The sequence below is a fragment of the Macadamia integrifolia genome, unplaced genomic scaffold (assembly GCF_013358625.1).
Source record: "Macadamia integrifolia cultivar HAES 741 unplaced genomic scaffold, SCU_Mint_v3 scaffold1910, whole genome shotgun sequence".
Classification (NCBI taxonomy): Eukaryota; Viridiplantae; Streptophyta; class Magnoliopsida; order Proteales; family Proteaceae; genus Macadamia; species Macadamia integrifolia.
The window spans coordinates 69,263-83,818 of NW_024868413.1; positions in this window are offsets into that span (position 1 = coordinate 69,263).

A 14,556-nucleotide genomic window follows, 5' to 3' on the forward strand; every position below is an offset into this window, starting at 1 on the left:
GTTTCTGGCAGATTCTCTAACTAGTTGGTGGTGAAGGCAACCTAACTTGAAGCTGACATCAAAGTAGATAGCTTTCCAAATCTGATCAAAGATGAAGAGTTGAAAGTCTATGTACGGAGATTACGCTCCATCCAAATATGAGAGATCACGGTTCCAAAAGCAAGCTTCTTGATGGTGTCACAAATAGAAGGGCCTTCGATAGTCATTTCTATCCAAATCCATTCATGAGAGGAGGAGAATTCTCCTGTGGGAGGGCCAGCAAGAGAGAAGTACCCTATTTCAGATGGTGGAGGAGAAAGGACAAGAGAAGAAAAGGTTGTCAATGTATCCAGCAATGGCAACATAATGTAGATAAGGATAGGGGTCTAACCAAGTCTCAAACTACAAGAACCTTTAGTCAAAGAACAACCAAACATTCACCAAGTAAGTCTAGAATAGAATACAAATCAGACTGAGATCAATCAACAAGGATCATCCCTATCGATCTCTATAGTTCAGAAATTTTGCAACTAGAGGGAACTAGAAAACAGAGACTTTAAATCACTAAAATTTGGGACTGAAACAAGGTTAAATAGTGACCAATATCATCATGCTCAAATAATCAGAGTAGTCGAATGAATTTCTGGGCCGAATAGGGTTGATACAGAGATCAACTAGATTAGGGAGAATTCTTGTATCTGTCAAATTCCAAGTCTAATCACCCTAGAATTTGGATCGAACCATCCTCTCAGCAAGGGGAACAATCGACCTAGATAGTGAAGCCATCAGGTGGCTAGAAGTCCAGATCAGTAGAGGGTCAGTGGGAGAGAATTTGAGTTTCTAACAACCAGAAAATAGAAATAGGATCAGATCTGTGTGTGGTCTGTAAAACCTTGCAAAAGAAACTTCTAACCTTGAAAGAAAAAAATAAGAAAAGAAAGCTTGAAGAGACCTCTTGGACTTCACGCCACAAAGTGTCACCGGATCAAACACCTGTCCATCACTTTGATCATACACAAAGCACACTCATAAGTGCAAACAACAATGGGAACTCACTTTAGTTTCTAAAACTGAAGTAGGAAACTAAATAAAAGCAAGTCCTCTAGTTACTAAAATAAAAAATGGGAACTAGGAAAATACAAAGACTGAAATTAGAAACCAACTTTTGACTGAATTTATAAATAAACTAATGACTGAAATTAGAAACTAATTAACCTCATCAAAACCCAACTCAAAAGGAAACTAATGAAAAAAGAAAACTAACTAGAAATCCCGTACTCAATCTTAGAGCCCCTTCTTTTAGACTCATAAAAGTGGCCCAATACACTCCAAACCACATGGACTGAAGGCATATATACAACCCAACTTAGGCTTATTCCTAATAAAATAAGCCTATTTTGGTTATTAATTTGCATCACAACATGAGGGGGGTATATGCGGTTGAATGAGGAAATTCTGGGTAGGGAGGCAGTTGGCCCGTCAGGTAATGAAGTTGTGCCATGGGATGTGCCCTTTGAACAAGATGAATAGATGATATTGTGCCTCGGCACAAGGGGCTTTGGATCAACTTTGAAACAGTTGATCTGTTTATGTTTAATCTAGTGCGGAAATTGAAATTTCTTCTTGCTCCTGTTCTTTTGTTTGCTACACATCTGGGTGTGGTTACTAGCCACTGGCCTCCACTTCTGATATATTTATTCCATCTGGTCCTGTTGATCATTTGTATTCTGGTTATCTCAAGGTGGAGTGTAGGGTGTCTATATGCTTTAGCTTAAGGGGAATGTTAAGAAATAAAGCATTACATTATTACTATGGGGATATTTTTGTACTGGTTTCTTATTATTGTAATTTCTTTTATGGGCAAGTGTTTTCTTTTGTTGGAGCATCCCCTGCGTGCAGGCACTAGGGGATTAGGAGGGGCACAACCGTTGTGCCCCTACATCTTTGGCACGGGAGTCTCTCCCAGACAGAGAACTGTCCCTTCGTTTATTTTAGTGTTGGTATATACAAGACATACCTATGGACTTGTCATTTCACGCCCACTATGTCTGTGTCCTTATGTTGTTATCCTTTGTGGTCATCTTGGGAGGATCAAGACACAAACATGACATATATTTATATCGATCTGTACTTTGTTATGTTGGTGAAAGCTTTTATTCATATTCAGTTCTATTTAGTGGTAATATTGATGTTGTGGTTCTTTCTCATTACTAGGATTGGGAACCATGTATTATTTGCATCTACTGATGATCGTGTAAGGTGTAAGAGTCAATGGAACACTCCAAACATTTTCCTTCATTGATGTGGAGGAAGTGAGGGTTAAACTTTGTCAATGGAAGGTGAAGATTACACTGATGGGTTGATTCAAACATTACATGATGTATCCAGGGTGTTTAACTGGCTATCAGAGAACAAAGCTCATTATTGAAAATCTTTTGGTTTTCTACTAATTGGTCTGGAGGAGATAGAAATACATGGGTCAAGGCACTATCTTATCGAGTTTTGCATTGCCATACCCTTTGGAAGTTTGTCTATTGCATGGATGCTAATAATATGTTCATCACTTCTTCTTCTTTTTGTGGATGTATCCTGTAATTAATTCAGCATAGTGTTGTTATATCTTACACTTTCGATCCATGAGGTGATTATCTGCCTAACACAATTTTGTCTGAAGAACTTTGAGTTTTATTGTTTTTATCACTCAAGGCATATCTAAATTTATTTTTTCAGTCTACTGTATTTTTCTTATTGCAAGTAGTGATTGAGTTATCATTGTTGGAGCCTGACATGAATTGCTAGTTATACAATTGAAAAGTCCACTCAAGCTTGTCGATGATTGCTCTAGGTTTTTGTGTCGGCTTGTTGATTTCCTTTGCAACCTTTGCCTGAATTTGTTCACTTACCTAATTGATTTGTTGATACTTACAAATCAGGTTGTTTACTTCAAACATTTCTAATTTGGTTAAAAATATATGAAATTACTATATATGTTGTTGATAAATGATAATGTATGTTGTTGTATAATAATATATACCTACACATTGCTGTAAAACAACTATAGAAGGCATTGTAGTTAATCAATGTTTAGATTCTTATTTTGATCTTCGGGCACATTCCTTATTCTCGCTTTCTGGGCCAGAAGTGAGAGTGGACTTTTCAAGTGGCATGTTTGTGTGTCTTCTTTCATGCACAGATTCTGGTAACTGAGTGACTAAGAAGCGAGAATTGAGGAACTAAAGAGAGATTTTGCTAGCCATTAAAAGCTCGGTAGGATGTTTCATGTGCCTCTGAATAGGATTCTGAAAGTATTCTTCTCCAACCTCAGAAATAGGATCTCATCAGAAACTGAGGATCTGAGAAACAGGAGCTCGGACGGAAATGCTACCCCCATTCACTGACGTAACACCGAAGTGCTATTAATGTTATTTATCATTTTAGTCCTTTATTTTTTCACTATTAATCTATTTATCTTGTTTTCTGATGGATATAGGGCTTTCTAATGCAATATTAATATTCAGTTTATTTTGGTTATCTGCTTCTTTGGAGAGCATAATTAAGGATGAATTGTCCGCCAAGGAACCTAAAGCATATGGCTGGTTTTGGTCTGATTGATCAGCTTCCTATGGTTGTGGTCAACTTTTGTGAACCATTTTGAAAGGGACCCTTGTTTTACTATAGCTATTACAGTGTATGTAACAGTTCATGTTATTTCATCTGGAAGCTCTTATATCTATAAAGTGTTTGTTAGATTGAAATGAGTAACAAAAATCTTGTTCACCAGATGTAGGAAAGGATTATTAGAGGGTTCAGGCATTGCCAGTGATATACTGATGTCTCACTCCTCATGCTCGCTATAAATGCAAAACTTGGACCAACAAAAGTTTCTTGCTCTGAGTTTTTCTCCACACCCCATATATAATTGGTAGATTGATAGACATGCCTTGATGATCTCTTCACTATACACCAGGCTTACCATTCAAGTAAGGATATTGGTCTACATAGAGAATTTCTTTTCCATTTAACCTGTAGACTTAAACATAAAAGGGGTTTTGGGTGGATCTTATATAGAAACAACTAAAACGACCAATTAGCCGGAAAGGATATGGTCGAGGCTGATGACTTGTGAAACAATAGAGGTTATCATTGGAGGTCCTAACATAGAGCTTCAGAAGCAGCTATTGACTAACCACCTTCCCAGGAGCTGACTCAGTAACTAGAGAATCAAAATTAATTCATCACTTTTGTGGCTTTAGTGTTCGGATCTTTATGCTTGCTTATTTTTTCATATTGATGCATACAGTTCCTATATTGGTACATGAATTAGGGAGATGTTTGTGCTTGTTGCATACATTTTAATTTCACCCATTGCTGTTTGCTCTCCCCTAAAGATTTTCTTAGAAGTTTGACTTATATAAATATTCCATGAGAACTTGAAAATGTTAAGGTTTTAATTTAATTTATTCTGTTCACAACACTAAATATAGGTTAGCTTAGTATACCTATAGACTGTCGAAACATATGGTATAAATTATTAAAATTTTCAATATATTTAGTCCATTTTATTCGTGGCATTAACTATTGGATGTGATTATAATCTCAGACCAGTTCAGAAATTGTCCTTTTTAATATCTATTTTGTATGAGCTTTAATTCATTGGGTTTGATTTGTGAGGGATGAATTATAAGGCCCAAAATTGGTGGTCTAAAGGGGGTGCATGAAAATAAATATTTTAATTAGTGGTGGGGCCCATTAATCTCTAATTCAGGATTTATCTAATACTAGTTATAGGGATCTTGTGTGTTCTATTCCTTAGCTGCCTAATTTGTCTTGAGTAGATTTAATTTAGGTTTTGGGGTTCTATTTCATTAATAAAATTAAGAGCCGCAATAGTTTTTTAGTTAGTTTATTTATTTTAGGAAGTTAAATATTAGAAATATTTGATTTTTTATTTTGGATCTTGATTTCATGTGACACCCCAATTACGAGTTGAATGGAATATAGAATTTGCTTTTGAATTGTGTAGCCAAGATGACTTCCTCGTTTCCCTCTCACTCTCTTTCTTCTTCATGGTATTGTTCAAGGGTACTATTCACAATCCCAAAACAGCCCTCTTATCTCTTCTCTTTTTATTTTTTCATTCTTGCCCTATTGCAAGTTGATGGAATATCGAAACCAACAAACTTCTCAGCCCTTGATTCAATAAAAAATCTCCTTCGACTTGATCTTGTGTTGCAACCAAACGAATTGTTGATTCCTACTCTAGGATTAGGATTGGCTAGCTGCATCATCTTATATTCATGCATTGGGTTATGAGAATAGCATGCTACATCTGAGCCTAGGTGCTTGGGCTGAACCAGTTTCAAACCTGAGCCAAATAATACTGTGGGGTCCTCACTTAGAAGAACCCTTCATTTTGGTCAAAGTAAGCGCTATTTATTGTAGAGCACACAACAGGTCTCTAATATTTCTTACACCTACATTGGTAGGAGTCTTGGGGAGGGGGTTTGGTCCTCCAAATATCAGCAGCAAATTCTCACTAGTTAGGAAGATATGGTTCTTTGAGATTTTCCTAGAAATTCTCCTCTAGTGGCTGTTGTAGGATTTGAACAGAGCTGCACCAGTAGCAGATTTTGATAGTTCTTAAAGAGCCTCCTAATATGCTTCGAACATATCAATTAGCCTATAGAAAATTAAAGAAATAAAAGGGGAAAACAGAAACTGATGGAAGGATAAGAGGGGGAGGGGGAGAAGAAGAATGATTCTATTCAAAATCTTCTCTTAATGGAAACAAATAATATAAAAAACTATTAGAAAAAGGAAACTAGCATGGAAAATAGAAAGATCCTATTCAAAATCTTTCCTATTTGAAAACCTATTTTTGGTGACTTTCTAGTTTTCTTCCTCCAACTGTATCCTTTCTGATCAAGCTTCACAATAAGACAACATAACAACCCAATGCTGAGATTGGTAGCAAGGATTTTAAATCTTTTAGAATCTTTCCTAGGATTTCCTCTTGCTGATTAAGTCACATGAATAAGACAAAACAACATCAAACTGAAATCAGTGTGAGGGATGTTTGGCCTCTACAACTGGCTTCTACAAGGCTGGACTGCTGGGATCAATTGTTTGGTCATTGCTGGCCCTCCTTAATTATGCTAATCAAGCCGGGATCAATGGCTATAATAGGTGGAATGAAATAGAAAGTTTGGAAACAGATTTATCAATATCCAAGAACTAAAAATCTATTGAGTAGATCATTACCAAGGATGCCAAGGACCTAGTCAATGGAGATGGATGTCCAAATATCTTAGCCAACTGAGTGCTGGATATAAGTTAAAGGCTAGACCAGAAAATAGAAAGTAGTTTCTTAAAAAAAAAAAAGCTTACTATTACTATTGATGGGATCAATGGATGAAGCCTTAACTCAGATTGAAGGAAGGCCCTGCAATGTAGATCACAAGGATCTGATGTTCCAATTGAGAGATATAAAGAACAGACAAATTTAGAAGGAAAATATAGCCAGTAGCTTGTAAGCACAGGGTGTAGGATGTAATGGTAATGGCTCCAGAAACACTATGTATCACCAACAACAGTTCCTTTCCACAATAAGTAACTAATAAATAGAAACTAAGAAACTACTATATAACAAAAGAGAAACCAAAGAAACTATGTAGTGATACTACAATATGGACTCCATTAATCTGGATTTTTTTTGTTAACCAATAACAACTAGACCAAGGTTGGCATGACCTGGCCTGAACTAAAGAGGTTCAGTTGAAGAGCTATGGCCTATTGAAGGGCTTGGTCCTTCTTCTTTTTACTCCCAGTGTTATTTATTCCTAGTTGAATTTTTTGTTATCAAAGGTTTCTATCTGTCAATTATTTTTATAAAAACTTTTTGAATTTTCTACCCGGCAGCTATAAGTTCTTCATCTTTTACTATTTCAATTTTATGACTTGTAGTTGCTGATGTTTTCTGTCCTGCAACAATGAGTTTTTTTATTTTTTACTCCTGCTATTTTCTGACATGAGGTTGACATTATCTGTCGCTTATCAATATTTATTGCCTTTGAATGCTCTAGTATGGAGAAGTGATCTATTGCAAATCAAAGGAGATAGAAGAGCTAGAGGTAGGCCTAAAATAACCATAGAAGAATTGGTGAGGAAGGACATGTATAACTTAGGTTTGGAATCTAGCTTGGTTTTGAATAAAACTGATTGGAGAAAAATAGGTTCCAAGAAGCCAATCACATTTAATTGGGATAAGGCTTGAGATATTGTTTAACGAAGATTTCTCTCTGTTGCTGCTAATGGCAACTAGTATCTTTGATAAGATCTAAGTTGGTTTGGTAAGTTTTTTTCGGGTCAATAAATATATTCATTTCAAAAGAAGAAGAATATAAAAGGGAGAGGAGGGAGGGAAGCTAAAAGGGGAAAGGCCTCAAGGGAGGCACAACTAGAAAAGAGCCAAAGGCTCAAAGAAAAGGGGAAACATCAAGGGGGGGAGAAGATGGTGGGTGGAGAGGCCCCAAGAATCAACAATAATCCTATTTCTGGTGGATTCTTTAACTGGCCCATGGCAAAGGCAACCTAACTTGGAGTTGACATCAAAGTAGATGTCTTTCCAAATCTTATCGAAAGATCAGGAGTTGGAAGTCCTTCTATGGAGATTATGCTCCATCCAAGTATGAGAGGTCGTGGCTCCAAAAGCAAACTTCCCGATGGTTCCACCTCTCCAACGTTAGGTTAGAGATAAGGAGATCGATGTGGCGCTCCCCGATTCTTCAATCATCAAGAAAGGCACCTTTTCAATTATGAGCAATCATGGTACATTTGCCTCTTTATTTATAGAGGGAAGTTTACAATCATAATATGACTAGGAATTCAAAATAGACCTAGGATAGGCCTAGAACTAGACACTCCTATTGCAACTAGGACTAGAAATTAGAACTAGGACCCGACCTTCTAACTCCAACATGGCATATGTCACTAAACTAATGGTCCATAAAGGGCTTATAATCAATGGTCCCACTGGGGACTTACAATTGATGGGCCCAGTTGATGTAGATAAATCACTTGAGCTTATTTTATTGCAAATAAGCCTTGGATTGTGTTATGTATGTGTTGGGTCTTTGATCCCATGGGTTTTCTTTGAAATGAGTCACTTTAATGAACCTAAAATATGGGTAGAAGGCAGAAAAATAGGATTTATATTCAGTGCTTTTGTTTAAGTTGTTTTAATTCAATAAAAATCTCATGGGGCCCATCGAGTGTAATGTCCTATATTGATTATTAGTTGGCCAGTTCTACTCCATGTTAGAGTTGGAAGCCTAGTCCTAGTTCTATTTGAAGTCTTAGTTGTAGTAGAAGTGTCTAGTTTTATTTGGAAACTAGCTCCTAGTCAAGGTATGATTGTAATTCTGTCCTCTTTAAATAAAGGATCCTATGCACTGATATTTCTTAGATTTGAATAAATAAGATTTGTAATCAATTGCTTAGAGCAGCCGGGATAGCTGTGGGTGAGAAGCCGGGCTGAGATAGCCACCTCCTCTCCCTTCCCTTGTTTCTTCTTTAATTTAATCACTTTAGTTCCTTTTTATTTTCTATTTACTGTTATTAGAAGTTCAGACCTGTTAAAACACTCAAAATCAGAATCGGCCAGCCAAAGAGTTCTTGTTCTTGAAGCCAATCGACCCTCATTTTTGCCCAAGTTTGAGATCTAATATGTAGATCCTTTGGAGGACTGGTTCTATACTTTAAGAAGATCAATCGATCCTCTCTTGAAGGTTATCTGAAGAAGACAAGTTGCTATTCCTACAGAATTATGACAAATTCTCTCTCCTAGGTCTGATTTTCAAGAAAGTGAATATCTCAACAACCGACTGTCAAAAGTCCTTCAAATTTTTAGGTTTTTGTACCCTCCCTAGGGACTATCTACGCCTAAGAGTGCAGCTTAATCAGACTCCTATAGGCCTGGCCGCACTTCTCTCTCTCCAGCTCTATAGTAGGTCTTTCTCTCTCCTATCGGGTTGGGTTTTGGGTTGGTTTTGCTTCTATATGAGTATTGTATCCTTGGGGGTTTATTTGATAGTTTTATTTCTTTGTTTCCTAGTCTTATTTGTATTTTTTGGAGTTATAAACTGCTGGGGGTAGTTTATTCTTGTAATCTACTCCTGCTGCATTAAGTGGTATCAGAGCATAGGCTCCTCTAGTTAAAGAGGACAAAATTACAATCATACATTGACTAGGAGCTAGTTTTTAAATAGGACTAGACACTCCTATTACAACTAAGACTTTAAATAGAACTATGACTAGACTTCTAACTCCAACATGGAGTAGGACTGACTAACTAATAGTTCATAGAGGACATTTACACTCTATGGGCCCCATGGGTCTTTATTGAATTAAAACAACTTAAATAAAAGAACTGAATATAAATCCCATTTTCTACCTTCTACCCATATTTTAGGGCCATTAAAGAGGCTCATTTACAAGAAAACCCATGGTATCAAAGGCGCAACACATATATAACACAACCCAAGGATTATTTGTAACAAAATAAGCCTAAGTGATTTATCTACATCACCACTGGGGACTTACAATCGATGGGCCTAATGGGCCTTTATTGAATTAAAACAACTTAAATAAAAGCACTTAATATAAATCCCGTTTTCTACTTTCTACCCATATTTTAAGTCCCTTAAAGTGGTCCATTACAAATAAAATCTATGGGATCAAAAGCCCAACACATATGTGACCCAACCCAAGGCTTATTTGCAATATAGTAAGTCCATTCTTTTTTTTTTTTAATGATGGTGATACTTTTGTAAACTTTTCTAGTGAAATGCCTTATGCCCCGGTAAATTTGGCTTCTTTTAGACAAAGATGGTAGTTGGTGGATCTAATCTTTATACATGATTCTTTTTGCTCGAGTGGTGTAGTTTTTTCATGAAACTATGGGCAGATACATATATAGAGAGGGGACCATGACATGTGGGGCCTCCGTCATCCTCCAGGTTTCTAATGTTATATTATACCTCCCATTTACATTTGATTTAGTTTTTGTGCTTAAAAATGTAAGAAAATTGATGTATTCAATATGTTTATTAGGACTGGAGTTTCAAACTTCATGGCCCGATAAGTTTATCTATACAGCCCTAAATATCTTGCAGGTGGAAGTTTAGATGATTCAACTTTTGTGGACATAGTGTCCACATGATACTTGACTCATGTGCTAAGTTTTAGAAGTTCTACCCTAAAACCTTACACCACATAGTACAATCAATAAATAATTTTTGAGCGAGATTTGGATGGGTGATGATACTAAGGAATAAGGATCCTTGTGGTTACAAGTAAAAGCAAATGAAGAGAAGTGAAATTAGTTTAAAAAGAGAAAGTGCAAAATTTTTATGTGGCTAACTTATACTCTTACAAATATGGTAATTAAACTTTCCAAATCGATTCCTTAGCCCTAATCATTCAAATCCAAGTAACTAGGTTGAAAAGTGAAGTAAAATTTAATTACTGTATTTAGTAAGTATTTGAGTGACACTACCATTACAACAACAAAAATTAACCACCACCATTACCTTATCCCAACTAAGCTTGTTAGGAATTATTATTAAAGTATTCATTTTGTTGTTGTTTCCATTCCAATTTCATTCTTGTCACTTTGAAGGAAAATATTCAAAAAATTCAGTTTGGCTTCAAAATTCGAAAGATGGAAAATCCACAAGGTCCCATATTTGTCCAATGGTTTGGGTTGCCATATTATCCTTCCACTGATTTGAGAGTTTTTCAAAAAAAAAAAAAAAAAAAAGAAAAGTTTGAGTTAAAAATTACACCGGAAAAAAATTCCAATGGACACAATTTCACTTATAGATGATCTAGGTTGTACTCTATCCACCCAAAGCAATTCAATAAAGTCAGCCCTCCATGTGGTTCAAACTCTGGTGGCCTGAATATTAAGCTCATTTTAAGGGCAAGTTTTACCCTAGTATAAGATTTGCATTATTATATTATAAAGTGGGCCATCTTACCTGTAATGACCCAAACCTGAGATAGGGTAATAGGTACTACCCTCATGGGTGAAGATCAAATGATTAGAAAAATAAAACTAATATCTCATAGATTACCCATATAAATTCATAAATTTACTACATAGACCGAACGAACACAATGGAAAGCGCTCATAAATAGAAAATTAAACTAAAGTCTATAATCCATCAACTGACCATTATATGTTTGGTGGCTACAAATAAAACCTTAATAAGTCTATTATAATTGTTTTTAACTCAACTATTAAAATAAAATAGAACTCGTCTTTACTTCACATCCATCTATGCTCCACCAACATGTGCTTACTGATCTATAGGAAAAATTGGTGGGTGAGCTTAACAAGCCCCGTGAGGAAACCATATCATACTAGAAAACAGAAACAAAAACATGCATATTGGTGAAAACATATTATTGGCGTAGTCATGAAATACATAAAAATAGATATACTTTCATTCTAAAATATGTAAATATGGATAAAAAGAATATCTTCTGAATCTTTTATAAATAATTTCACATGGTCATTACGAATCTCGACAAAGCCATTTATACTCTTAAAATCCTAAGGTAAGTTAATTATCATATAAACTACCCAATGCATCATGATAGTGAGGACACACAGTTGCCTATCCCAAGCCCTTTGATGGGACCCCCGAGTCCTTTGACGGGGTTGGCCAGCACCTCCTGTCCTTTCCAAGCCGTTTGATAAAAATCCCAAACCCTTTGATGGGAACCCCGAGCCCTTTGATGGGGTGGACATGCCCTCATTCAGTACCTCAATCCCTACTGAAAAGGGTGGTAATATAGAGTTCTTTATACTATTCATTTTTTTTTTCATTGCTTTCCTTTCCAGTCCATTTTGTCCTTCCCAAACCCTTTGATGGGAACCGTGAGCCCTTTGATGGGGTGAACATAGATGGACCTTCAGTGCCATTCTTTTGAGGTCATTTAATCATTTTTAATATTCTATAAATTCATGTATTTCATTCCTTAAAGAAAATCACGAGGCATTGTCATTATACTCATATGTGCATAAAACATAAATGCTAAAAATGAGATACTGTAAATGCTTATGAGATGCATATAAAACAATATCGTCACATTGATAGAAACAAAAATATGTCAAGATATGAAATACGATAAAAATTCGACGATATGACAAAGTTCCACTCACATGTGCGTCTACTATGATCAGGATCTTAATCGATGTCTTACTTGTAAGAACAATTACCTAAGAGTATATCCCAACTATTAGGCCTTTTTACTTCCTCGGTTTGTTACTAATGATCCCCTCTAAAATTTATATTTTAGTGTTATTTTAATTAAAACCTTTCTTACTTTTTAGTATTGTATCATTCACTAAAATCCCCAATTTTATTTAATTACCAAGATGACCCTTTAATAGTTGTACAAAAATGCTCAACAACTTTGCATCCCAAATTGTATTATAAATATATTCATTTATACTTGGTTACATGGTTCAGATTATCATAATTGTGCCATTTGTTATTATTGTATGTTCTAAGTATTCCCATTAAACTATTCATCCTAGTGGTTGTAACTTGTATTTTTCTCTTTCTTTGCATTTCAGTTTCAGTTAGTGCATAATTAGTGCGTTAAATTTCTATGTAATTGAATGTCTTTAATTAAACCCTACCTTCATCCTCTCTCATTGTCTTGCACACTTTCTTTATCTCCTAAAATTTCCCTTCTGTTTATTTAATTTGTTTTCTATCCTTTCCTAGTTGTCCAATTCTCTCCTGTTTTTTATATATATTTTTTTCTTTTATTTCTCTCACAAAGATAGGGTCTGAAATCTCCTATTTTCTCTAAAAATGTCTTCTCTATTCTCAGCAAAGAAGCTTTTTAAGAGCATATAGTTTCTATAAACCTCCCTTCATATTAGGAATTTACTTCCTTCTCCAATTTTTTTCTTTAATCAATTCTCCTATTTTATCATTTATGCATGCTTCTAATTGTTATTATTATTATTATTATTATTATTATTATTATTATTATTATTATTATTATTATTATTATTATTATTATTACTCATGAGTGTTTCCCACCTTCAATTTCATGTTAAATTACTGAAATTGGGAAAAACCCCCATGGTTTTGGGTTTCTTGGGACAAGTCCATAGCTAACTCAATTCCCAAATTGGGTTCAAATCTGGTATTCAACAAGCATATAAAGCCCCGTCACACAGAAGAAGGTGAGTTGGTTCTCTAAGAACAAAGAGCCCCCATTCATGACCCAAGGGGAAAATTTAGGCCAAATTGGAGTGGCCCATTCACTGTCAAAGAAATTTTGCCAGGCAAGGCTGTAAGACTTATAGACCTCAATGGCGAAGAAGTGCCCGGGCTGGTCAACATGGATCAACACAAGAGATACTACGTATGAGAGGGTGACCACCCGAACTACACTAGACCTGATTCCTCTTAAGGGATAGGCAACTTGACATGTGCAAATGCGGTCTCAACAGCCTCCGAGCAATTGGAAGGTTCCTAGATTAATAATCAAAGTATCTAAAAGATCATCATAGCTTGTGTCCCCTAAAAATCGCCACTTGGCATATATGGCCACTAGCTATCCGTCATTCACATGTGGTCCTTTAAATTCTTATCCAGAATTTCATCCCCCAAAAGTCGCCACCTGGCACTAATAATCAAGGCCAGTTCATTCCCCACCCTTGATTAGTAAAAAAAAAAAAAAAAAAACTTGATGCAACAGTGGTAAAGGTTTGACTGTGTCAATAGCTAATGAGTGATGCTTCGAAAAATCACATCTCTTCTTTGTTTGTAATAGTTACAGGAAAGATCATGGACTCTTGGATGAGACATTGAAAAAATGGACCTTGGGCATGAATATTGCGGTACCAGGACTGCTAGAATGAACATGTCAATGCTCAGTCGGATCGGATGTGTAGAATTACATCACAGTTTACTCCGACAGGTGCCTTAACACTGGGATACTGATCTCTATGTGTTTTAGTTTGGGATAGTTGAGATTTTTCTAAATCTAAAGGAATTTCGAGCCTAGATGCTATCACCACCTAAAGGCAGATTGATTTGACCATCTTTGAAGAAAGACTATTCAAAAGAGATTTAACGCTTCTTCGAATGGGGAAAGGAGGAAATAAAACAGTTTTTTAGATATGGGAAGATTGACGTTTTGAAGTTCACTAGGATTTTCACCGGTATTTGTCATTGGAAGAAATCCATCAGTAGAGATTGCTATGTTCCCCGAACTCTCAGATGTGGTGCACTACTTGTTCTAATAGAGGTGGTAAAGCAGTTGAACGAAGGATGTGATATTGTCCCCACAGTCCTTGCAGAGACACTTAAGGGGTTTGATGACATGAACCATAGCCACAAATTTGAAACCGATCATTTTCAAGGAAGTCCTGCTATTTTCCAGCATTGGCTACTTGAGAGACTAAAACTGGTCAAGCCGCTAAATGAATGCCAACTCGGTGTTTCTTATTAAAAAGACAAGAGGGAAGTCCCAGAATTCAAGCTC